This window comes from Camelus dromedarius, chromosome 8, assembly GCF_036321535.1.
Source record: "Camelus dromedarius isolate mCamDro1 chromosome 8, mCamDro1.pat, whole genome shotgun sequence".
In the NCBI taxonomy this organism is placed as follows: domain Eukaryota; kingdom Metazoa; phylum Chordata; class Mammalia; order Artiodactyla; family Camelidae; genus Camelus; species Camelus dromedarius.
The window spans coordinates 74,516,584-74,543,630 of NC_087443.1; the positions used below are offsets into that span (position 1 = coordinate 74,516,584).

General features: G+C 48.2%; 1 protein-coding gene across 1 annotated transcript in view; it reads right to left on the minus strand.

Annotated features, from left to right (window-relative positions):
* FGFR2 (fibroblast growth factor receptor 2) overlaps window positions 1-26,722 on the minus strand; it is a 136,211-nt gene extending 109,489 nt beyond the window's left edge. Inside the window, exon 1 of the mRNA XM_064488494.1 lies at window positions 26,620-26,722. The gene's annotated coding sequence lies outside the window, so the exon portion shown is untranslated. The remainder of the gene's footprint in view (window positions 1-26,619) is intronic.
* Window positions 26,723-27,047: the final 325 nt, after the last annotated feature.

Genomic DNA, 27,047 nt, shown 5'->3' on the forward strand with positions numbered 1-27,047 from the left:
GATTGAACTGAATGTTCTATATTTTATATGGCAACCCTACATTCGGTAAAAGGCATTCCCACAGGCTAACTGGTTGGGACAAGTCCAAGAGAGTCGAGTATTCTTTCCAGAGATCATGGGGACCTAACTGCCTTCTCCTCTCCTCCTGGACCTGACTGATTTATGTGTTGACAGTGCTATTTGAATATCTGGTGGAAAAGGTAATCATCTATTGTAAAACGATGCTTCCTCTTGAATGAAGTAGTAACCACAGTGTTGACTGTGTGGTTGGAGAAGATAATGGTGTTTGGTCATCAAGTGTGTGTGTGTACAGTGTGTGGCTGTGGTCGGTCCTGGGCAGAATCTTGTCGCAGTGGAGTGGTCACAAAGCCTTTGATGACAGCTCTCCCAGCCTGTGTTTCCTCCCTTGATCTCTGCCATCCTACGGGGAGTTAGCTGATGGGGCAAATGGAACTTTGGTCCAAGACGAGAGCAGATAAACCTCCTGCTACAAATATGCCCCCGCATACCTGGGCCATTTTTCTGGCTGCTGTCTGGTGCTAGCCCCGGCTCCTCTCCCTGGCTCCGTTTCTCAGAGCTGATTTTCTGCTCAAGCCTGCTGAATTCCCAGCAATTTCTCTTGACTGCATCAGTACCCGCCATCCGCTGCGGGTACCACCCCATACCAGCCCCCTAGAGATCAGGGATCTCCCTGCCGCCCCCTCCCATCCCCTTTGCCAGCCCCTGTCATCTCATGTCAAGTGGCATTCTGTATCAGGGCTTTCCCTGCCGTCTTCCTGTGTCACAAACGCTTTCAGTCCCAAAAGGTAAGTCGTGGATGTTGGTTTCGGTCAGGCCTGCATTCCCTGGTCAGTTCTCCACTGAACTGCCCTCTGAACTTGGACAAGTGTTCTGTGTAGCAGTTGCTACAACTACTTTATAGATGGCGTATTAGTTACGGTGTGTTAGTTTCCTACTGCTGTTATTACAAATCACCACAAACTTGGTGGCTTGAAACAATGCAAGTTTAGTACCCTAGCATTCTGTACTTCAGAAGTCTGGGTGGGCTCAGCTCAACTCAAGGTGTTGGCGCAGATGCCTTCCTTTCTGGAGACTGGGGGGAGACTCTGCTTCCAGGTTCATTCAGGATGTTGGCAGAATTTGGTTCCTCGTGGCTGCGGGTCCTGTTTCCTGGCTGGCCATGTGCCAGGAGCCTCCCTCGGCTCCCTTCTCCCGTGGTCAAAGCCAGCAAAAACACATCAATCCTTCTTGCACTCAGAGTCTGTCTGACTTCATCCTCTCCTGCATCTCTTCTGCTCAAGCCAGAGAAAGATCTCTGCTTTTAAGGGCTTATGTGATGAGGTTGGATCCACCCAGGTCTCCCTATTTTAATGTCTATCACTTTAATTCCATCTGCAAAGTCCCCTTACCAGATTCTGGGGATCAGAGGGTGGATGTCCTTGAGGTGAGGGAGGGGGAGGCAACATTCTGCCCCCTGCGGAAGAGTGATGATGTCGTAGGTCAGACAAGGTGTGTTCGGGTCCTAGGGCTGCTGTCAGCGGAGTGCCACAAACTAGGTGGCTTAAAACAACAGGAGTTTAGTATCTTGATTCTGGGGTCTGGCAGTCCCAAGTCAAGGTGTCAGCAAGCCATGCTCCCTCTGAAACCTTAGAGGAGAAGACTTTCTCTCTTGTCCTAGCTTCTAGTGGTGGCTGGCAGTCTCTGCCTCTGTCGTCACATGGCCTTCTCCCCGTGTGTCTGTGTCCACAGTTCCCCCTCCTTATCAGGACACCAGTCATACTGAATGAGGTCCACCCTAACGACCTTGATTTTCCCTGATTCCATCTGTAGAGATCCTTATTTCCAAAGGAGGTCGCATTTACACATACCAGAGCTAGGACTTCAACATATATTTTGGGGGGACACAACCCAACATGAAACACAAGGTAATGCCGGAGAGGCACCTGGCGCAGGGCCTGACTGCTGGCGGTCCTTAATCAGCAGTAGCGGTTGGAATGGACAAGTCTAACCCCAGACACTCTGGGGCTCCGTGGCCATAGACCAGGCAGGCTGGTGGGCATGGGGCAAGAGCCTAGAAATCGTGCCTCCTTCCGTCCTGCCTTCCTGACCGTCCCCTTCCCGTCTTGTGCTCAGCTTCACCCCCCACCCCAGCCCTGTACACAGGCTGCCCCCCTGCCTGTGATGCCCTCTGCCTTCTCCTGGGCTGTCCAAATCTACATCTTGGCCAGTCTTCAAGCCTCACCTGTTCTGGAAGGCCTCCCCTCGAGTGGCTGTGCCCATGGGCAGGATGGGCCAGCTAAAGATGGAGACTAAAAGGACCATGCTGCCTCGGAATTCCACTGCTCAGCCAGCTGGGGAAAGGGCCTTTCTACCAGGAAATGCCGGCGAAAACTCAAGTGACAAGCGAAGAGAAAGCTAGGTGCCTACTTGGTGGCTGAAAGGTTCAGAAGACAAGTAGTTTTCAGGCAAGAAATTGCACCCTCTGCCTATCCTGGGCTGATGATAATCCGTCTTGTAAATGTGAACTGCTCTTCCTAGAAAGGAAACAGTAACATCCAAACACCCTGGCCCAGTCAGCCTCCAGGGGCCATGACTCTTCGGGGGTCTGCAGGTCGCACAGGACACCAGCTATGGCCGATTACCACCCTTGGACATTCATTACAATTATGCTGACTTGACTTAAAATGCAAAAGAGGAAAGGTTTGATGGATTCCATCAGCAGTCCAGGAATCTCACTCCATTTTTTTAGTAACTCCACGTTTAATAAATTAGAACACGTGCAAACACAGAGCAGCCCCCAGCCACAGCAGGGTCTGTGGCGAGCAAAGGCCTCAGCAGTCCCTCTCTAGGGTGACTTCCAAGCTCTCCAGCGTCCTGACCTCTCCTCGTTTCCGGAAACGGTCCTTAAGCTCACTTCCCCCAGCACAGATGGGAGCAGAGCTGGAGGACAAGGGACAGCTGTCGCTTTTGGAGGAATGGACGAGGCAGGCGGGCTCATCTGGGGTTGAAAGGTACCCCAGAGGGAGGTCTCCATTCTCCCTCAAGACACAGCCCCTCAAGGCTCTCACCTTCGGGGGGGGGGCCGGTCCCCAGGGCTGGGCTGATCACCTTCGCGACACCACGATCTAGCACAGGGTCTGGGAAAGACCACTATGGGCTGGTTGAAAGAACAAATCAACGAAGACCTGGGAGTGATTTGAGGCTGCCAGACAAGATTCTGGAAGCTGCCCCACCTGCAGTCAAGAATTGGTCTCAGCCCCACCCTGAGGCCCAGAATGCAGGCCTCCGCACCCTACGAGCATCGCCTGGCCTGGCCCAGGGCAGAGCAGACGAGAAACGCTACCACCTTTCAGCCGCAGAGCATGCAGGCCGCAGGTCAGCGCTGAGCCCCACGGCCGCACGGAGTGGGGGAAGCCATTTGCAGCTGTTTATCTGATGTGTATCTGGTGGATAAATAAACTTCATTTTCCAGGGCTGCCAATCCCTAAACAGGCAGAAATACACATTCACTCAGAAACTTAAAATAAAATAAACAGACGTGGTGATGTTGGAATCTTTCTAGTGTCAAGGCCCGGGGTCCCGAGCTGCTCGCCTTTCAGCTGGTTAATAAACCTAGTTTATGAACCCCTCCCAGGGGCCTGTGTGTAAAAGTTCCGCTCGGAGGAAATGCTCCCTGTTAGGATGTGGGGGAGGGACAGCACAAGCAGCAGATCCTTCCAGGATGTCTTCCTGCACAGCCCAGGCCGGTGACTTCACAGGACCCAGGAGGTGCCCCCAGCATCAGCTGCCATGGGCCTCAGCTCAGCCTAACGCAGGGGAGGTCAGATAAGCCAGGTGAGCAGCCACCCAAGTCTTCTAAGCTGGGACCTCCTCCTTACTGTGACACTCAGGCACCGAGGACAGGCCTCTGCCTACCTCCCCTGCCTCTGCCCCCCGGTGGGACCGGCAGAAGGGGAAGGAAGGAAGGAGAAGATTCGGTTCTGGGCTTCGCCCCTTTCCAACCTCAGGCTGGAGGAAGGAGATTTCATCACTCCTCCTTGATCTGAGCATCACGAAGACACTTCACCTATTCTCACGGTCAGTTCACAGAGCGGGTTCCCCCAGCAGCCCCCTGGGGGCCCTACAGGGTGGCCATCTTTCATGCCCTCATTCAATCACTGGTGCATCGAGTTATTGAAGACCCACTTAGGACCTGGTGCTGCTCCTGGTGCCCACTACATGCTGGCGAGAAGACAGTAGCTGCCTGGAAGGGGCATGCATTCCTGGAGACACAGAGGCCAGGTTTCAGAAAATAGAAACCCAGAGCACTTTTGGGGGATCTGGCCAAGGTCACAGTGTCAGCACCTCCCGGCCCTCAGGTGAACCTCTTCCTCCTCCTCCTTTTTCTCCTTCTTCTCCTTCTTCCAGCACAGCTCCAACTGCACACTGAGCACTACCTCTGGTGCACAAGGACGTGGAGACCAGCTCCAGCCCCGAGGACAACCTGGTGCTGGAGGACTGATGGAAACAGCGCAGTCTCCGACCCCTTCTCCAGAGATCTCTGGGGGTCATTTTGCCTGAATTTTCCCCTTAGACCCTAGCCCCTCCCCCTCCACACGCACCCAGGCAGCAGAGGCCGCCCGCCAGGCCCCAGCTCCCAGGACGACGCCTGGGCCTGTGACAGCCCCCTTTCATTCTACCTGGCTCTTTGCACACAGCCAGGAGCACCTCAGGAAACACATCGCTGCAGTGGGCACGGAGGGGGACAGCCTTGGGACCGTTTCCTTGGCCTCTGTGAGTGCCGGCAGCCACGGCCCTCAGCTAGGCCCGCATGCGGGGAGATCCTTCCCCTTCCCACGGTCATGTCACCTCCCAGGGTGGCACATGTCCAGTGACTGGTCATCAGAGGGGTGACCCACTCCCTTGCAGACTGAAAGACCCACATGCCAGGAGCCCGTCAGTCCCATGACGGTTGGCCAGCATAGTGCTGGGGTGGGGTGGGGCACCGAAGGCCTGGCCCCCCCACCAACGAGAAATGGCTCTGAAGGGCCCCAGAGCTCCAGAGGTGCCCGAGGGCTTGGCTGAGGCCTCGGCTGACTGCAGCACAGTTCACCTTCACCAAGTCCTACCTCCCCCTCTCCTCCACGGCTGGGGGTCACAGGGACGCCCCCAACAAGCTTCCTGTGTGCCTCAGAGTCCGTGTCAAGGGATCCGGCCCTAAGACATAGCGAGAGTTGAATTTTAGTCCAGCAGCGCCAACTGAAAGTTGTCACTCGCCAGCTACCTCTGGAAGGACGACGTCATTGGTCACTGCGGTCGCTGACCTTCAACACCCCCTGAAAGTTCAGGGCGATCAGGAAGGAGGCACTCTGTGCTCTGGGAAAAACTGGCAGAACAGGCCTTCAGATAGTTACAGATTTTTCAAGATTTATGAGCCAAGTTTGCATCTTCTCATATCTAGGAAAGCACTAACGTCATTAACGGTGACATCTGCTCTCCGGGACCAGCAGCAACCTTCTGCCAAAATGTGCGCTTGCCTGCATGTGCCCTGCCTTCACTAAAACCACGTACATCCTGACCTTCCCCTTGTCTCTGCCGAGCAGATCCTCGGGGCTCTCTGAGAGGCTATCTCCCAGGCTGTAGTCCTCGTTTTGCCCCAGATAAAGCTTAACTCACCACCCTCACGTTGTGCTTTTTTTTTCTTCCCAGTTGACAGCAGCAAGGTTGTATCACAGATGTCACTGCAAGGCTCACCCCCAGGGCAGGAAGGCAGGTGAGATTCCTGGCCTGCGGTTCCCCCTCCAAGAGGCTCCTGCTCCTCCCGCAGTGCCTCCCCGCCCCCGCCTTGATAATGCGGGTTTGTTTGACATAAGAATGGGTTAACTTTTAGTCCATTTAGCTCTGAGCTGGCCACCCTAGAACTGGCAGAGACATTTGGAGTGTTGCTAAGAAGGGGTAAATGAGGAGATCGGGATTAACAGATACACACTACTGTATATAAAATAGGTAAACAACAAGCATCTACTGTATAGCACATGGGACTACATTCAATTTTTGCAATAACATATAATGGAAGAGAATCTGAAAAATATACGTATGTATATGAATATGTATAACCGAATTGCTTTGCTGTACACCTGAAACTAACATTATAAATCAACTACACTTCAATAAAAAAGAAAATTAAAAATACTGAAAATAAAATGGACCCCCAGGTGCGAGACAGCCAGGAACAGCACTGAGGTTCCGGGTACCCCAATCCTGCCCGACCTTCCCTCACGTCAAAGACAAAGAAAGACAACCTTCAGCATTTTGTGGCCACAGGCACAGAGTTTTGACTTAAAGAAGCATCTCGATGTTGCTGGCTGGTTGGCAGTGGGGGCGAGGAAGGTATGTAAATACCATGCAATCCATAATACAAACACAGCTTGCGAAGATGGCCAAGGGAAAGAAAGGCAAGAAAGGCTTCTGGATGCCAAAGTGAGGGCAGGGATTCCCAGGTGACACTGGGACAGCAGCGTCACTGTCTGTGAAAGGCGGAGGGCAAGGCCTACGCGAAGAATGTGCCGCCCAGAGGCAGTTTTCATTGGAAACCGACATCCTGGCTGAACAGCGCGCAGCATACGAAATGGGGAAAGCACTCCCAGCCGTCAGAAACCTTGTTAGCGTGCCCGTCTTTGGGTGGTTCAGTGATCCATTATTGTGTTACCAGAATGTACCAGCCTTGAAAGGGACAGACCAGAACCCTTAGTTGGGGACGTGAGTGAAGGTGGCTGAGAGCCAGCCGTGGCTCGTAGGTCTAGGGGGTTTGGTGCAGCACAAATGGATTTGCAGCAGTTAGGGAGAGAGACAGCAATTGGGAGTCACAGAGAAACCTCGCGTAAACATCACACAAAATCCGTGTCTAGAACAGGGCCTGACACACAGCGGGCTCTCCTGAAATGACTGCACGTGAGCACAGAACCGCATCTCCCCACCTCTCACCATCACCCTCCCACGGATCCTCCAGGATCCCTTTGTCTCCAAGTCCCTGTGTCCCTGTGTTGAGGTTAGTTGTACCTGAAAAGCTGTGCTGTCTCTTTAAGCCCCTGGTAGGTCTCTCTGATTTTCTCTGGCATCAGGGTTGGGCATCGCTGGGAATCTGACCCACATCTGGGTGTGATAAAGAACCATCATCAAGCTGAAACATGCCCAGCACCAAACACACCTACTTAACTGGTGCTTTACTTAAGCTAACATTTCACATTATTTGGGCCTCCCGAAGGCTTCCAGCTGAAAAGGCAAAGCTCGCTTACTGAAAGATTCCTTGAGGCCTGGATGGGCCACGTATGCACAACACGTGCGCAAAAGCCTCCAGTGTGTGTCGTGGGCGCGGGCCTAAGTGGCGATGCTCTTACTTACTAGCAATAACCACCTTCACATGCAGGGCTTTCTGAACTTGTTTCCAGAACCCTATTCTGAACCACTGGATAGGAGAGGGTACCAGGTACTCTGTAAACACTTGCTGAGTGACTGAACAACAAGGAGGCAGTGAAGCACAGTGGCTAAGGGGGCTTGAGACACGGGCTTCAGATAGATCTAGGACCTGGGTCCGGGTCTCGGTTCTGTTGGTCGTTACTGGTGTGACCTTAAGTTCTCCACACCTGTGTCTCTGTAAGCTTAAGTGGTTAAATGAAAGTAAAATGATTAAACGGAATTGCATTTATAACGTGCGTTATCTGGCAAGGAGTAAGTAAATGTTAGCTATTAAAGATGCCCATATACCCTACTGCCCAAACAGGGACACTTTTGGTAGCAGAAAGGGAGCTATAATAATTACCCCAGAACAGCAGGCATCAGCCAGGACTGTCCAGGCAACTGAGGGCATCTGGTCTTCCTGGCTGTTCTTGTCTGATACAGGAGATCCTCAGAGAGCCTCAGATCCAACCTGTTTATTTGACACGTGGAGCTAGTGAGCTAGTGAGCCCTGGGGAGGTTAAGAGTGACCCTAAGTAACACCGCCCAGTAGCAGAACAGGGGTTCAGGGTCATATGGGTTCAGACCCCAGGTTAAGGGTCACACAGTGGGTGCTGAGTTCCTTACCCTGAACAACATGAGCGCAGAGAGGCGCTGTGAGGCGCTGGGCTCTGTCCCCGCGGTTCTGCAAGGTCCCATTTTTGCAAAGGATGACAGTGAACCCCAGAGAAGTTAAGAAACTTGCCCAAGGCCACACAGCAGTAAGTGCAGGTGTTGGGGCTGCAGGCTTCTTCCCAGACTCTCTTCCACAGACGTGTCAGTCATCACTCCATGGTCTGTAACAGCACGAGTGGTGGTTACCAGGCCGATGTCAGTTGTGATGCCAACAACTTTCAGTTTTCCTGTCTTCTCCTGGTGTGTTTCAGAGCTCCCCGATTCATCCTGATGACTGGTGTTCGATGCAGACACCCCGGTCACAACTCACTGCTCCTCCACCTTGCTCCCGTACGTCTCTATCAACATATCTTCACACCTGTTCACGTGTCTGTTTCTAAAGACCGCACTCTGTAGAGAGGGATGCTGGCCACAGTGGCGTTACGTGGCCTCTCACATAGAAGTTTGCCGAGCGTCATTTTCTCAGCATCAGTCACGCTGCTGACAATCCAACAGGAACTGCCCGTGATCCAACTTCCTCAGTTTTCAAGGCAGAAGAGGCCCCACAGGTCCCCGCTGAAACACCCTGCCTGCAGTGCAAAGTGATGGGTGGCGTTTCCTCTGAAACAGCTGAGCCTCGTGCACACCTGAGAGGCTCCTCACCCAGGCCTTTGTTCCTTGTGCACATTTCCATTTCTCTCTCCCTCTTTTTTTTTTTTTTTTGTTTATTTGTTTTGAGAGGGGGAAGTAATTAGGTTTATTTAGTTAGTGATTTCAATGGAGGTATTGTGGATTGAACCCCAGACTTCATGCATGCCAAGCATTGCTCTAACCCCTAAGCTATCCCCTCCTCCACCTCCATTTCTCTCTTAAATCCTGGAGAATCACCATTTATCTCATACATGTGATGGAGCCAGCTTATCCTGGCTCCAGAAGCCAATTTTGTGCATCTGTTGCCAAGGCCACATCCAAGGAGTTCACAAGTATGGCTTGACCTTCGCCATGACTTAAACATGGAAGTATCTGCACCACAGAAATTGGCAAACACTATAAATCAGTGGAGAACCAGTGGTTAAACTTTGACAGCACCCACTGCATATGTGGCAGCAAACCCTGCCTGACTGCACCTGTCACATGCTCTTTATGCACCCAGTCCTCCAAGTTTCTACCAAGTCTCCCAGTTCTCTCAATTCCTCTGTCCTCCCCTGGCAACTATGGACAAAGCACCACTGTTACAAAAGATACAAGTGTCCTATCTTGTGGTAACCTGTAATGAAAAAGAGTATGAAAACCCATATATGTATGTACATGACGGAAACATGATGCTGTACACCAGAAACTGACACACTGTAAACTGACTACACTTCAATTAAAGAAAAAAAATACAAATATCATCTAAAACAGAATCTTTTACAACCAAGTTACCCCCCAGATGAGTCCATTTCTGTGCTGCTTGTAAAACCTGTGTTTACAGAATTTTTTTTCTGATCTGTGCTTGACGCATGCCTTTACGTGCTAAAAAATTATCCAGTTTCCCACCCCTTCCCTCTCCCACGTCCCACACAAAGTGTGATCATCACATTTTTTAATCTCCAGCATGCCCTGGGTCTTGTCAGGGGTCCACATATGGACTGAGTTTCCTTTAAACAGGCTAAAGTTTCCCAGCTCTCAAATCTGTCTTTAAGGATCTGAAGAGGGCGAAAGGCACACACCACTTCCAAGGGAGGCTGCCAAGAACAGACCCGGCAGAGCCCCCCACCAGCTGAAAACATCTCCATTGGCAGAACGCTGATTTACAGAATTAAGTTATGGCCTGACTGGACGGATGGCCCCAGAATGTGGCAAACCTCCGCAGCTGAAATTTGAGCTGCTGTTTTGCAGCAAACGTTGTGATCTTTAGCAAACTTGTTCGAATCTTGAACCCCTCATCTCAGCACTGCCTTCCATTTTGGTCAGTTTCCATGGGTAACGATACATCAAGGCTGGGCTTCAACTGCCTTTCTCCCTGAACGAGTCTTTATGGCAGTTTTAAAAACCAGAGATTAAGTTTACCTTGAAGAGAGGTCTTATATCAGGCGACTGCCCTCTCTCCTGGTTCTGTCTGTTAGGAATGACGGGTTTGGGGCCCTGCATATGTTTCCGTGAGACGACGCAAGTCTCTTAAAGCAATGAACCGATCACTCCTTATTAACTTAGCTGTAACTCAATTATTTTGGAAACAAAAAGAAGAGACTGGAAAAGCTTGCTAAGAATCGTAAGTCACTGCATTGGAAGAGCTGGTTTTAAGACGATTAATTATGCAGCAATAATGTTCTTAATCATCTCTAAAGGAAACTATTTGCTCATGGCACTAGAAGGAATCAAACAAGGACCTCGCCTTAGCTCCGTGTTCTAAACTCCACGCAAGGTCATTTCAGGCCGGTTTTTCCCTGAGTCTTACGGAGGAAGTGCCTGATGGGACTATTGGAGGTGGGAGCCATATTTTGGCCACCTGGTATCATCGAGTAGGAAGAATTCAAGCATATTCTTTCCATCATTGGCTTCCTTCCGTGGAGAAGAAAGCCCCAACACCTACCCGATTGCCCCTGTGAGGATGCACAGACAGAGAGATTATGCTTTAAGGGATTCACATGTGGGTAATAAATTTGGGATCCAAAGTGCACACGCTCCTTCAGATCACAAGCGTTATCGTAATTCTTCACCATCATCTGGTTTCAACACTTCACTACTACATAGATGGCTTGCATTTATTGACTGCTTGCTGCATACCAGGTGCGACTCTAAGTACTATGTGCACTTATGTCCCTGTTTTTATTTTTTCAATTATGGTAAAATGTACATAACATGAAATTTACACCAGACATTTTTAAGTATATCGTTCATTGGCGTTAAGGTCATTCACACTGCTGAGCAAGCATCACCTAACTTCAGAAACTACTCATTAGCCCTGGGCAAGAGATTTGAATGGATATTTTTCTAAAGAGTATGTATAAATAGCCAATAAGTACACGAAAAGATGTTCAACACTATTAGTCATTAGGGAGATGCAAATGAGAACCACAGTGAGATTGCTAAAGGGTACAGAGTTTCTTTGGGATGATGAAAATGTTCTAAAACAGGGTGTGGTGATGGCTGCACAACTGTGCAGGTACTAAAACCCACTGAACTGTACGCTTGCAGTGGGCGAGTTGTTTCAGGTGAATCATATCTCAAAAAAGTTGTTACCAAAAAAAAAAGAAATTATTTATTATCTCAAAGTACACTACCCTTTAAATCCTGTGAGGTAGGTTATCATTATCCCCATTTACCGATGGGGGAACTAGGCAGAGTAGTGCAGCACCTAGTCCAGTGTCCCACAGCTCCGAAGTGGCTTTGCTAGACGCAAACACAGGCACTGTGAGTCTGGGGCCCACACGCACCCCCACACCTCTGGGTAGACTGTAGCCCTGGACTTGCTCAAAGCCACCCAGGCCGTTTGTGGCAGAGCTAGACCCCCAACGTCACCATCTCTTTCTGTCCCACCGCTCTGCCTCCACCAATGACACCTTGAATTCTGAGATGCCTGAACATGGGGGGGAACAGAGGTTGTGAATCAGTGTTCTGATTTAGCGTTGTGCCCCCCTAAAAAAAAGCAGCAGATGTTATGTCTCTAAACCAGGGCTCAGCAAACTTTTTCTGCGAAAGGCCAGATAAGAATAATTTAGGCTTTGTGCATCTGATGGTCTCTGCTGCCACTGGTCAACCCAGCTGTCGTAGCCAAAGGAGCTGCAGTCGATCCAGCCGTGAATGGGTGTGGCTGTGCTCCAATAAAGCTGGATTTACGGACACTGAAATCTGAATTTCACATAATTGTTTTATTGTGGTAAAATATGAATAACATAAATCGACCATTTTCACCATTTTGAAGTACACAGTTCAGTGGCATAAGTACATTCACTTTGTTGTGCAACCAGCACCCCCATCCATCTGCAGAACTTTTTCATCTTCCCAGACAGAAACTCCATACAAATTAAACGATAGCTCGCCATCCTCCCTCCCCCAGCCCCTGGCACCCACCCTGCTGCTCTGTCTCTGTGAGTCTGACGATCTCAGTACCCCGTGTAAGTGGAATCGTACAGCATTCATCCTTTGTGTCTGGCTTATTTCAGATGCGACTTTCATACAATTTTTGCATGTCACAAAATATCACTCTTCTTTTGACTTTTTCAATGATTTAAAAACTTAAAAACCTTCCTTACCTCACCAGCTGTACAAAAGCTAGATTTGACCCGTGGGCCAGAGTTCTAAAGAAGGTTTTCACAAATGCAAGTCTGAATGGCTGCCCTTTACCAATCCTGAAACTAAGGCACAGAGAGACCTAGCGACCTGCCCACAGTAACACAGCTACAAAGCGGCCTGACTCAGATCAGAGGCTGGGAATCTATACCCCCACCACACCATTTGGTATGGGAACAAAGAGGTAAACTTAAGATCCCTGAGTTTTTCCCCTAAATGTGGTTCCATGCTGAGTGACTTAGGGGAAGTTACATTGTTGCCGGTGAACCCACAGAGGAGGTCTCCACCAGCTGCCCATCCTGCGGACAGACTGGCAACGCATCAGACACTCTGCCTGAGCAGAAATGTCAAGTACGCACTCGTCCTTCTGACTGTCGTTCAAGTCAAACACACCACGCCAGACGGTGAATAGTCAGCTTTATTCACTCATAAGCCCTCCTTTCATTGGAACATGCATTACTTTTAAACACGGTGACTTGCCAGATGCTTAGAAGACACATTTTAAAGAATAACAAATACGCCTCTGTTCCTTTCTGGTGGCAGAGGGGATCTTGGATTTACAGCACTGGGCTCCCTGCAAACCCAGCTTTCTCCTGACTTTCTCCCCCCATCAGTCAGATTTCCCACGTGGGCTTTTCCTCAGGCCACCCCTGTTGGTGGGACCGTGAGCAGAGGAACCAGACAGGGGCCTGACGGGTGGAGGTCGGCCTTACCCAGGCCTGCGCAGCGATGCAGAGCGCGCTGATTGTTCGAGTGGGGCTGGGGACAGTCCGAAGGCCTGCGCTTCTAGGTCAGTGCCAGCGACAGGGGCAAACGGAGCTCGTGTGCAGGAAAAAAAATCACTCGGGTTCATTTTCAACAGCTGCCTTTCAAAAGCTGGAAACAGAGGACACAGGGCAGGGGCAGAGGCATGACTCTCTCTTGCTGTGTCTTCCAAATGGTCCCACAACTTCCCTTCCACAACCTCCCGCCCCAGGAATGGAGATGGCAAATCTCTCAATGGAGGGAGCTTGTGTCCAGGGTCTTGGATCGGCCTCTGTAGTTCTGTCGTAACCTTCCCTCCGTGACATTATAAAGTGGATCCTTGGAGTAAAGTGTCCTCAGGGCCTCCACTCAAGCAGAACACAAGCTTTCCATTTTCATTTAACTATTGCATCACTTTTGATTGACAGTCCTGGCTGGTCCTGTGGACACTGATAAGCCAGTGCTATTGTGAGCTCCTGTCTGGTGTTTGAGTCTCAAGAAAGCCTAGAAATAAATAGAACTTTGGATCTCTTTTTCGTAATAGATAACCAAGAATCCTGATTTACAACAAATCTCATCTTTGGAACAAGAATGAATGGCTGGGAAAACCCTGTTTCTTCCAAATTGGATGAACTACGTGACCAATGAAGCCAACTTTGGGCAAAGGAATGTGTCGGCATCATTACCACCATGATGAAGAGAAGGCGAAGCAGCAGCAGCAGCTGCTCATCTGAAAGCTGTAAGATGAACGTGGTCACGTGATCCTGGAAGGCATTCGTTCTGCAGAAATGCTTGTGCAAGCCAAGCACTGCGTTGGTCGCTCGATGGGCTCCAAAGATGAGATTAGCCTGCAGAAGGGTCGCAATTCAGGAGGGGAGAGCATACCCGTACATGGATAACCTTAACACAAAGCCAAGTGTACCGAAGAGCAGGCCGGTCAAGTGCTTTGGGGGCCCCAGAGAAGGGGGAGATGACCTCAAGCCTGAGTCAAGACAGTTTAAAACCTATACGTGTTAGGTCTTCAGAGCCCTTGGCTAGCGGCCTCTGGGCTGACCACCCCTGGTGTCTGGACCTGGGATGTTGCTTTGTTCCTCTTGATCGAGGTTCCTTACGCCTCCCTGTCAGCCCAGGCCCCAGCTCATGCCCTTGGCCCAGGGCTCTCAGGTGACTTCCCAAGTTCTCCAATTACAGTGTCGCCCTGCCCTGCCTCAGTGTCCCAAGGGATGAAGTCCAGATCAGGGGCCACATCCCCGGGGGGCCCAAGCCTGCACCTCCCGTCTGCAGGAATGTCGACAGGCACCTCCCGCCCCATCCTCAAAAGGGCTGCTCCTGCAAGACTCTTGTTGGTGCCTGCTGGCAGCTCCACCAGCCTGGCAGAGAGCCCTGGTCCGCAAAGGACAGGCCTCATTTCTGATCACTCCATCCACAGGTCCTGGTCGGCTGCAGGTGCCCCAGAAGAGAGAAATGGATCATGGCAGGTCATCAACAACCCGGCACTGGGAGAGATGAAAGCAAACCGCGGTGGAACCAGATGATCTGAAAACTCAACAGAAAAAGCCGGGCTGGAGGGTCAAATTCGCAAGGTCAAGTGCTTGAGTTTTTCCATTCCCATTGTAACCAAATAGAAACTTCTGAATGTTATATTATACACTTCCCTGATGTTTTTAAGGAGAACTTTGACAAATATGGTGGCAGAAAAAAATAAGTAAAAATTCTGTATAAAGAAGATCATAATCAAAATTAAGTATCAAATCAGGAAAGAGATTTATAAAATATACAATAGGGGGTCACTATCCTCACAACCTAAGCAGCTATTCCAAAACAAGAAGAAACACATGCCCATTTTTTTTTAATGGCAAAAACCATGAAGATGCAGTTCTTGTAGAAGTAGAAATGACAGATACATAATAAAAAAAATCAACTTCCTTAGTAATCAAAGAACGTGAAAACATTAAAGCAAACTTCAGACACATTTTCTTACTGATCAGAAAAGGTTTAAGAAACCAGCAGGATGCCTTTTCAGCAAGTTGTAGGTAAATAAAACAGCCATATACTTCTGGTGGGACAGAAATTTGGTCAGTCTTCCTACATGGCAGTTTTTGATGTCAAACATCTTTTAAATATATCTTTAGCTTTTGTCCCAGCAACTTTATGTGGAAAGAAGTATGGGTGTGCACAAAATTTATTTATAAAGCACACTCACTCCTTTACGGATTGTAATACTGAAAGGCAAGAAACCATCTAAATGGCTAAGAGTGAATTAACTAAAAATAAAGAGCCAAATCATAAAACAGTACATAATCGTTAAGCTTTAGGAAAAATTTAATGACATAAAAAGATGTTCACAGTAAATTAAGTGAAGAAAAGCGTATTGCAAAAGTGTCATATTGTGACATTTTTGTAAAAAAAATCACAGCTGGTATGTACATGGGAAATCATCTGGAAATACGTGCTTCCAGGAAGTTGTTTTTGAATAGGTGGAATTGTCTGAGTTTTTCCCTTTTTCTATATTTACGTTACCTGATTTTTCTGCAATGATCATGAATTTTTATAAAGAAAAAAGATTATTTTAATAATAAAAACATATGTAGGCAAGACTGGAAAAAACTGTTTGCAGCCAAGAAGAAACAGGTTGAAGATGGCAAAGGTAGAAAGAGCACCATACAAACACACACGAAATGGGAAATTATGCAACAGACATTTCACCAAAGATTAATGTAGTCCTAGTTAACAAAGATACGGCACACGGTCAGCAGCGTTGGTAATGAGAGAACTGCAAAATTAACAAACTAAAGGGAATAATTCTCCCATTTCCAACTAACTAAAGCATTCAAGTTTTTAAAAAACACATCCACTTTTAATTGAAAAGTGTTACACATGAGCCTGGTAAAAAGCATTTAATCAATATGAAAGGTTCAATGACACACCTCCAACCCCACTACTGAGGAAATCGTAGTGTTAATATTTGGGCGTCATTCCGAATTTCTCTAAGGCTACACAGGATGAGTAGAAATAAGTTTATAGCATTTTTGTTATACAGATATCTAAGTGTGTTGTGTGTTATGTAATTATACGTTTATATTACTATAAATGTTATAGCATGAATTTCACACATAAATATATAAATATCTATATGTAACATGCTGTTCTTTTTTCCCTCTTCCGTCTCCTGAGCGCCCAGAATAGTGTCTGGCACACAGAAGGCACTGTATGTTTGTTGAATGCATAAGCTGAATTGTATCATATCATTATGCCATCTTAAAAGAATTTAAATTAATTTTAAAAAGCTGAAGAAATCTCAATAAATGCTTGTAGTTCGCTGAATTTCCAAAAGAAATATTAGCTCTTATAGATTCCTTCAAAGTTTAAAAAAAGTGATTAAAGTCATGAAGTGATAAGAGCCATTGAGTTTTTTTCCCCCAAATTTTTGTTTCAATTTTGACTTTTAATTCCTAAAAATAATAGGAAACTTGGACTTGTTTACTGCCACCTCCTAGTTCATGTTAAGTGTATTACATTGCCAAGTTCTTCATTGTAATCTATCTTTTTGTTTGGCGGGGCTCTTTCCCAGAAGAGCATGTAGGTGCTAGAATTCCTAAATTCTTTCTCACCTCGGTGTCTGCCTGCTGCTCTTTTGCTTAAATGACAACTCACAGCAGTTTAATATTTCTGGATTTTGCTTTCTTTCCTTCAGAACATTCTAGACATTGCTCCATTGTCTTCTCTTAGTGCGTCTGGGATACCTATTTTCCCCTTGCAGGCTTCTTCTGCTTGAATGTCTGAGAAGTCTTTGTTTATCCTCCAAGTTCAATATCTTAACCAGGATACGGTTTAATGTCAGCACTTACATATCATTCCCCCCGCCGTGGCCTTTTGATCTAAAGGTTTGCACTTTATTTCTGATGATTTATCTGAGTGTTTTTTTCCCCTATTTCATGTGTTGGGTCCCTAATTCAGAGACATCAATTATCATTATATTGGATCATCTTTGTCTTTTCTTGCTTTATCTCCTCTAACCTACGTTAAACTTTGCCCCTTTCCTGTTTATTTACCATGAATAATTTCAGTAATTCTTCCTTGTCAATAATTTGATTTTTCAGTGGTACCTTTATTATTCCTTACATCTCATGTATTAAGTCATCAAAATTATTTTTTTAAACTTGGTATGTTTCTATTGCACTGAAATCTTTTTAAATCTCCTATTATTTCACGTCATCTTGCTTTTGAGGTCTTGTTTTACTGGATTTATAGTCTTAAGTTCTTCTATTATTCAAAATGTTCATAGGTAGTTCCTGGAATATGTTTTCATTCAGGACAGGCCCTTGATCTTTTTTTCCCCCCAGCTGTGTTCCCTTTCTTTCACCTGTTGTTGTTTGCTATAATGTGTTTGCATGGTGGGCTGTACCACGTCTCATATTGTTCAGGTTTAATGAGTGCAGCTCTGCACATACCTGTTTACTCTAAAGGGCAGGGGAATTTTCCTTGACCCCCATTTCACATTATCTGGGCCTTGTTGTCTTATAGGCTATAGCATAGTGGTGGATTTTACTAAACTCTCTACTCTTCCATAGTCCAGGGACACAGAGATGGGGAAGGGAACAATCATGGTGTAGGAACATGGCCACTAGCCTTCTCTTGGAAGTCCAGGCTCTGCTCTCTCTTTGGGGGATGCCCTGAGTATCATAAATCAAGGTTCACTCCACCCAGCCAAGGCTGTATCACACTTCTGTGGTTTTTGGCTTCCTGCACAATTGCAATCCTTGGCAACTTACTCTCTCCTGAGGTTTCAAGGTGACATTTAGGACCTTCCAAACTCAAGGGATCTTTTCACAGGGTTACCTATTCTTGCCTTTTCTGCTAGAGGCCCTGTTTCTCTCTAAATTGAAGAATATTAGTAGAAATGCTGAATTTTATCCAGCCTCTTTCTTTTCTTAGCGAAAGAGTTTGGGACTCGGGAGCTGCACTGTATCAGAATTTTCTGGTTCTTTTCAAGGTCATGGCTTTTCTAGACACAAAAGGTAATTCCTTGTTTGGTTACTATTTGTGCTTATTTGCTGTTGTTTTGCTTTTTAAATTTCTGTTTGTTTACTAATTTATTTCATTAGCAATAAACAAATTGGAATTTGTTTATTTCATTAGGAAGTGGGAAAGATATACACACCCTTATAGCTTCTTTAGCCAGAAATCCCACCCTACCTTCTTAAGCAAAATGCTATATATGCTAAATATAATCATCTTTCTTGTGATTAGTGACCTCACTGAGATCAAAATCAGTGGAATGTCCCTTAGATGTAGCTGCAACGCCAGGTAATCGGGGAAGGTAGAGGAGTGAGGATCCTCTGACAGGACCTAGTCCCTGATGCTGGCAGTTGCTCCTTTTCCTCTGTCTCACATAGGTGAGACCAGCCTGTAAAGCCACGCACCCCTGATAAATCGCCTGTATTGAAGGGTGATCAGTGCTGCTGGTCTTACTAAGCCAAGTAGCAAGCAGATAAGTCCTACCCTACTGAGACTCTGTGAGGGAGCCTCTACCAGTTAGGGCTTCTTGGCTGTGAAGAACAGATAACAATTCTGGTGACTTAAGCAGAAAAAGAATTCACATGGAATTATGGGGTACCCCATATATTCAAAGAAAGACTGAGTATCTAGACCCAGAAAAGAGGGCCAAGGAAGCCCCAGGAACCTGAGAAGGAGGTCACAGAGGACAATCCCTTCTTGGCATTGCTGTTGAAGTAAACAAGACCAACCACCTTCAGTCCCAACGTCACTCTACTTGAGACTTAGAGTCACAGAGCGAGGGTCGGCTTGGTCCACCTCCTGACTATGCAAGAGAAGAGCATCTTGGGGAGACAGTTCTCCAAAGCATCACCAAGTTTCTGCTAACAAAGGAAGCGGGCCTAGACGCAGGGCAGGCAGAATCCTCTGCTGTTTATAGACTTAGCACTAGAAGACAAGGGTCTCCTGCTGGAATACAGCCAGGCCATTTTCCCTTGGAAAAAACATGTGCCTTTTAACAAAATGACAAACAGACACACATACACACACAATAAAAACTGCACCTGTAGTACATTATGTGATGGGTCAACCTTCCTCAGAAAATTCTAAGCTTTAATAATAATATAGTCTGGGGGATGGTATAGCTCAGTGGTAGAGCACGTGCTTAGCATGCATGAGGTCATGGGTTCAATCCCCAGTACCTCCATTTAAAAAAAGGTAAATAAATAAGACCTAATTACCTCCCCCCTAAATAAATAAAAAATTAATAATTAATAATAATAATAATATAGTCTGAATAATGCATTCTGCAGCCTAGGTTAAAGCAGGAGGTAACTCTGAAGGCAGAGGTAAGTTAAAAACCCACTAACCCTGCCTTTGTAAGGGTAAACGTAAAACCACCATTTAGCGTTAGAGTAGCTTACCCATGTAAAGATAAGGCGACAGTCCTGTAGAGGAAAGAACCAGGCAGAGGCCAAGCAGGTGATCGACTGGCCTTGCTACTCAAAGTGTGGTCTGCAGACCAGTGGCATCTGTATCATCTGGGAGCTTATTAAAAATGCAGAATCCCAGGCCCCAGCCCAGACTAAAATGAGCCAGAATCTGCATTTTAACAAGACCCGTAGGTGATCTGTGCAAACACGGAAGTCTGAGAAGCACAGATTCGGACTCTTAAAGCAAACTGCCTGGGTTAACATGTAGCTGATGTGGAAAAACTCTGGAAAACAAGCTTAGCTAACAAGTACAGATCAGAAAGACAAGATTAGAAAACCAGTGTTTTGCTATCCCATATGATACAAGGGACCTTGACTGCACTCACTGATGGCTGCTTAGATGGATGAAAGATGGACGGAGCTGCATCACGAAGTGACCAGGCTGACATCATCTGAACCCAGAGAACAACCTTCACATCATTAAAAACTGAATCACCAGACAGCCTGTGCAGTAGAGAGAAGGAGTGGTATCCATGAGAGACTTTTCAGAACATTAAACCTGAGTGGAATCCCACCTCTGGTTCTAACTCCCAGTTTAAAGGGAATATAAGAGACAAAGAAATATGTTAAACGATACCACTAAGATATAAACGGCAAAGTCCAGACTACTTTGCAAATAAATGGCATGGGGAGGGGAGGTGGGAAGTAGGCAACAGCTCTAGATTAGAAGACAAAAAAACATCAACCAAATGCAATGTTTGGTGGTCGCACTCTGATTCAAACATACTAACTGCAAAAGGACGTTTTGGGGGCAATCAGGGAAATCTGAACTTGGACCAAGTTTTATATGACATAGAAGAATAATTTGGTGGGAGGTTTTACAGCATTACTGTCATACAAAAAAAGGAAAAGTTCTTGTCTGTTAAGTAAACTAGCTAATGTATTTACAAGTGAAATGACATGCTACCCAGGAATGAAATACTCCAGAAAACCACAACAAATATGGGGAAGAAAGATGAAACAAGATGTCAGAATGTTGATAAATGTTGAAGTGGGTGATAGACACATAGAGGTTCATTATTTAATTCTCTATATTTTTGCATAAGTTTGACATTTTCTGAAATAAAAGTTAAAAAACAAACAAGCAAACCTCTCTGGGCTCGTAGCTCAGCTCCAACACTCCCTGGCTGTGTGAGCAAGGGAAAGTTACTGAACCTCTCTGGGCCTCAATGTCCCCATTTATAAAATAAGAGTAACAGTGCCTGCCTCATGCGCTTGTTGTGAGGATTCAGGAAGTAATACATGTAAAGCATATTCAAAAATGTCTGGCATATAGTATGCACTCAATAAACGTCCACCATTGACTCAGTGTTTATGTACTAGCTCCAATTCTGTATTGCAACAGAGCACGATGCTGTGTCTCTGGAAGCCCTGAGCCAATAAAATCTTTTAAAGACAAAGGTCTGACCTTATGGGGACATTAGCAAATACAGCAACTGTGAGCTTCTCCTGATTCCTCTTGAAAACAGAGGTAGTAGCTTGAATCCCATCCACTATCAACAAGAAGGGAAGAAGCACTGTCTCCACATGCTGATTCCAAGCAGTTGTAAAACTTTTCTGGTCCTTAGTCCACGCTCAGAAATTAGGTGCCTCACAGAATCTACAGAACGCTTCTAGAAGTTCATCTTGTGCTGTTTTTCTCCATTGAGTTTTCACAGATGCTATGTCTCAGGTTTTAAAGTCAAAACGATCCTTTCTGGAAAACAGCCAACACCACAAAACCCCAGACATGTGGCTCTAACTAAAAAGGGCCCCAGAATCAGCTGATGGGCTTGGTGAACTGAAGACTGCTTACATATGCATTCCTGGGGCTTCCAGTGGCTAAACCATGGCATTAGGAGATTGCATCCTTTAAAGGGACCTCAGTTTTTGTATCTGTAAAATGGGCATGAAAACATCTCCCTTGCATGATCCTTTGAGGATGAGCTGAGTTGACACACCTGAAAAGCACTTGCTCCAGGAAAGATTCTTGGTGACAGCTAGTTTCTTCTCAGAGGTGATTTCTCCCACTCCTCAGCCTATCCCAACCCTACTCTCTTGCTCTCCAAAGAAACCCCTCATTTCATTCCCCATCTGGTGCCTCCTTTTCTATTTCCACCAACAAAGAAGGCATGTATGGGACCAGCATCTCACCCCAGCCACTCTGCTGGCTATCTCCCTGAACCCGCACATACTCCCGACTGCCTGGCAGACCCTGGCCCTGGCACCTCTGCCCTGAATTTGAAGCCTAGGAGCTTTGAAAGATGCTTCAAAGTGGCTCTTTCCACCACTGGCCACCAGCCCCCCTCCTCCACACTTCAAAATTTCCAGTTGAGGCTGAGTCACATCTCACCCTACAAGGTGTGTCTGAGATTCACGATACCAAATGGGGACACACGTTTGATTCCTTTTCCAAGAACATTCCTCTTCCCCTTGAAAGAAAGGGAAAGAACAAAATATATGATTTCTGGCTCTCCATCCCATATTCTAAAGGAAACTATTGCCCCATAAATTATGAGAAAACATTAAGGTCCAAGGCCTAGTGGCTGCCAGTGGTACCGAGGGTGGGGTGACAGGCCTCAGGGCCCCAGCACTGCTCAGCACTGTCCCACCTTCTTTCAGGGTTGGGGTGTGCATTCTCTTCTGTTCTCAGAATATTCCAGATGCCTTAGGGCACTCACAGTCTCAGCCATGTGTCCGCCTTCCAGTAAACGCTGGCCCGCCTGGTGCCAGATAGGGCAGGATCTGGCTTGGGAGGACCCAGGAAGGGGAGTCAGTCCTCCTGCAGTGTGGCTGCAGCCCATGTGGCAGCAATTTGACACCTAATGTCATACTAACAGTTGACAGATGACTGAGAGCAGAGACCAAGGCAGGGTAAGAGAGGCCCAAACTCCCACCAATCCAGCACACCCCCTAGAGCTCTGAACTTGATCCCCAGCAGCCTGGCTGTGCCCGTGGGGCAAGAGCTTGGCTTCAGGCTCAGACCAGCCGACTAAACAGATCACAAGGGCACCTTCTGCAACGGGTCACTGATCATCAGCACAGCAAGGCTCCGGCCCCTCCTCTCATCAGCCAGGCTGGTCTCTGCTGCCAGGATGCCGTCTCCTAATGTCATCAAGGAACATGGCTTTCATACCAAAGGAATGGTGGAGATACCCAGTTAGGAATTCTCTAGAAGGTCCCGTGACGGCCTAGACAGCACACACACACAGACTAAGACGGGAATTAAGCGTGGAGGGCCTTGCTGCCCTTGGGGTGGTTGGAGGACCAGCCACCATACCTCACCTGGGAGCTTGTTAGAAACGCAGGCTCCCACACTCCACCCAGATGTGCGGAATCAGACTCCACATCTTGACGAGGTTGGTTTGTAAGCGCACTGAAGTTCAAGAAGCACTAGTTTATGACGCCTGTTGGGTTTCAGCCAACCCACCCAAGGTTACAATCAGCTCCTGGTGTGATATCATTTGAGAAGTTGGCTCTATCCTCAAAGCCACTTGGGAACAGGATGTGGGGAGGGGGTGGGGAGGAAGTACAGTCTCTGGTTTGAATCTTGTTAAATATGGACCCCAAACTGGTCTGCAGAGCCCAGCTTCTCTTGGTGTCTGGGGCTGACAAGGAGGTGAGAACACTGTGGTTCACTGTCAGGTAGCCACAGGTGGTGATGCTTCACTCCAGAAATGACAGGTGCATGGCTTCCATCTCAAACCCACACAGGGAAACTGGGAAATTCACCCAGCAGACAAGCCAGTCACATTTTTGTATTGCTATTTCCAATGCACTAAATTATAGTATTAATAATTATTGCTATTATTATTATTCACAACTACTGAATATTATTCAATTACTGAAAACTGACCATGAACCAGAAACTTTGTGTAATTAATTCGTGGAATTGCCCCAGGAACTCTTGTTCGTGAACCCATGAACCCCATAGATAGTTCATGCTGGAGTCCAGTGATTGGAACCCTGAGGAGGGTTCTGATGAGCACTGAAAAGTTCTGCGTGGCAGGTGGAGGAAAAAACAACCTGGAACCCAAAGCTGGACAATTAACCATGGAGCAACTCGTATGAGGGATGAACAGATTAGAAGCTCGGGTGTGAAAGGCAGAAAGGGCCGGGGGCCCAGCCTCACTCATTTCCTCTGCACAGAGAGGCGAGCAAAGCCCAGCAAGGAATGGTCTCCCCCAACTCTGGGTGCTGGCGACTTCACCTCCAGGCTGGGCACAGAGCTGCTTCCGGGTTCCATCCCCAGTGCCATCCCCGCACTAGCCAGTTTTGTGTGGGTTCACTGGGCACATGGTAGAACGGGATCTCCACTCACTCCTGACCTCCAGTTTGTCTCTTCAGGGACTTCTCAGTGTCCCTGAGGGAAGCCACCGTGCAGTGGGCTCGGTGAGACAGAAGTGAGTTTTAACCAGGCCTAAGTGACCTGCTCCAAAGGCTTCTGCACGGAATGTGATGTCCCAAAAAAATGAAATGGATTCCCATCGTCTTTTTAAAATGCCTCCAGACTGCATAATCAGAATGTGATGATCCACACAAAGGAATATTACTGAGTCACAGAAAGGGATGAAGTACTGACACCTGCTACCAGGGTGCACCTTGGAAACACTACACTAAGTGAAAGAAGCCAGACACGCAAGACCACAAATTATATGCCCCCCTCCACACGACATGCCCAGAGCAGGTAAATCCACAGAGGTGGAAAGCAGTCCCACGCTCCCCAGGGCTGGGGGAGGGGAGCAGGGACTGAATGCTCATGGGGACTGGGGTTTTCTTTCAAGATGATGAAAATATTTTGGAATTTACATAGCACAACATTGTGAATGTACTGAATGCTGATGAAATGTACATTTAAATTGATGATTTTTATCTTATGTGAATTTCATCAATTAAAAAAAGAAAATGGAAGGAAAAAAAAGGCCCCAGAGACCATATATTGAAATTGAAGAGGGTGTTTGTCTTTGAATGGAAAGTTCTTCCTGACTTTGGCTCTTAAGAGCCTCTCAAGACCCTCCCTCGTAAGTCATGACCTGACGGATGCCCCTGAGGCAGGAAGGGTGGAGGAAAGACCATGGGCTTGGCTTCTGGGGGTGACTTTGAGCAAGACATTTCATGTCCCCAAGCCTCCATTCTCCCCTCTATACAACGGGGTAATAGAGTTGGGTCCATCTCCTTCACAGGTGATCGTGAGGAACAAATGGAACAGGGGCTGTGAAAGCCATCCAAATACTATGTGTAATTACGAAAGCAGGTTTGCTGTAAGGCAAAGAACTAGCAGTAACCCCTTTTAATGACTGTAGATGAAAACTTACACAAAGTGGATCATAGCACTTAGGGGACCCCAAGAAGCCATTTGGGCCATCCCCCAGCCTCTTGGAAAGAATGGCCACGCTAGGCTACGGGGGCTCTGGCACATTCACTTATTTAAAAAGCATTTGGGGCACCAATTCTGGGCCACACCCTCTTGAAGGTGCTGCAGAAACAGAACAAAATGGACAGAAATCTCTTCTCATGAAAGTTACTTTCTGACCCCAGGGATGAGCAGTTGATTCACAGGTGCAAACACGTGGCTTCACTCTGCACTCGCCCACTCATGCCTTCGCTGACACTCGTGCTAATTAGAGAAGACAGGGCCCTGCCAGAGGCAGCACTGGGTGTTTATGTGGAGCTACCCAATCCACCTGCCCACCTTGCTGAAATGCCACTCTTCTGAGACCACCATTGTCCCTTCAGGCTATGTCACTTAAAATGCAGAGGTTCCATGAAACTAGGAGCCGTAGCCATGGTATGAACTAGTTTATCAATCGATTAACCCAGGAAAACGGAAAGGTGGTGGCAGGTAAGAAGCACGTGCACATAAGTGCTCAGAAGGCAAGGAACCCAGAACAGGAGATCTGGGCCAGAGTATACTGTCCACCCCTGGCCAACTGGGCTTAAGGAGGTAGAACACCTGCTGGGTCCCTTGGAAAGCCAGGATGCTCAGCCTGATGAGAAAGGGGCAGACAGAAAGCCACAGGGCATCTTCCCTGAGACCTGCAGCTGCAGGATCAGGACAAGGAAGAGCCCTGATAAGGCCACTGTGACATGAGAGGGAGAAGATACTGACACTGACTCCAGTAGCTGCATCGGCCCAAATGAGCTCAAATCAACCAGATAACTAGTTCAGTAAACAAGTCCTTGGGCCAAGCACCCAGCCATCCGTCATCCACCCAGCAGGGTTCTGAGGGCGCTGGGACCCAGGACAGGTACGTTCTGATGAGGGGCGGGGAGGGAAAGCAGATGAGGTAAGGACTAATCTGGAGACAAGGGGTGCAGGGTGCTAGGCTGGGAGCTCCAGCCAGAGAGGAGCTAGTGTGAGGGGAGGTGAGTGGGAAGCAGTACACACCTGCTCAATAGGCTGGAAGGTTGTAAACAATAAGAGTGGAGGGGAAGAGGGAGAAGATGGAGGGAGAGAAAGGCAGGGGGTAGGGAGGACAGAAGGAGGGAAGGAAGAGAAGGCAAGGAAAATGGGACAGAGGAGATAGGCCGCCTACGGACCCAGGAGCAGCCTGTGCCAGCCCAGTGCCATCCTGCTGAGTCCTCGGCTTCCCCCACCCGCGCGCCCCACAGCCCATCAATGCCTCTTCTGTGATTCAGGTACAAGCCCCAGCCCCCTCCTCTGCTGCCACTGGGGAGCTCAGAGGCCTCGCATCATCTGGTGCCCCACGCGCCGGGGCGTAGGGCAGGGAGACAGCCTCTCGCGCTGGCACCAGGGGCTGCAAACAACCAACTGATCACTGCCCCTTTGTGTGGGAACAATGGGGCTCCCAAGAGCCCCACGAGCCAGAGGGAGGAAGTCTCAGGACAATGACCGCCCTTCCCCCATTTCCTAGTCTGCATGGAAATGTGGGGATGGGAGACATCCCAGTGTGCGCAGTCTCGGTGGCTCGGTGACCCCGGCGGGCCCAGGTCCTCACCGCACGTCGTCCCCACCACCGAAACCCGCCTGCCGGTCCACCGCCTGACCCCACACCTGCCCCGTTTCCCGGCCCCGCCGGCGTACCTGCTCAGCAGTCCCCTCATCTCCACGCCCCCCGCTGCCGTCCTGGCTGCGCCTGCGTCCCCCGTCTGGCCTCTGCCACGACCTCCCGGCCGTGCGCCGTGGGCCCTCTCACCGCCCCCTCCTCCATCTTCCTCCGCCAGCCGCCGGCGTGGGCTCCCTGACAGTGCGCACGCGCGGGGGCGCCGCGGGCCGCCCCACCGCCTGGGGCTTGCAGACGGGACCGTATCCACCCGCAGTTCTGCAGGCTCAAGTCCAAGGTCAAGGCATCGGCAGTTTTGGTGTCTCTTTGGCTGCAGATGCCACCTTCTCTGTGCCCTCTGAGCTCATCCTTTGGTGTCCCTTCCTCTTCTTATAGGGACACCAGTCCAGGAACACCAGACATAGGGCCCTACCCTTATGTCCTCATCTAACCATAATTACCTTTTTAA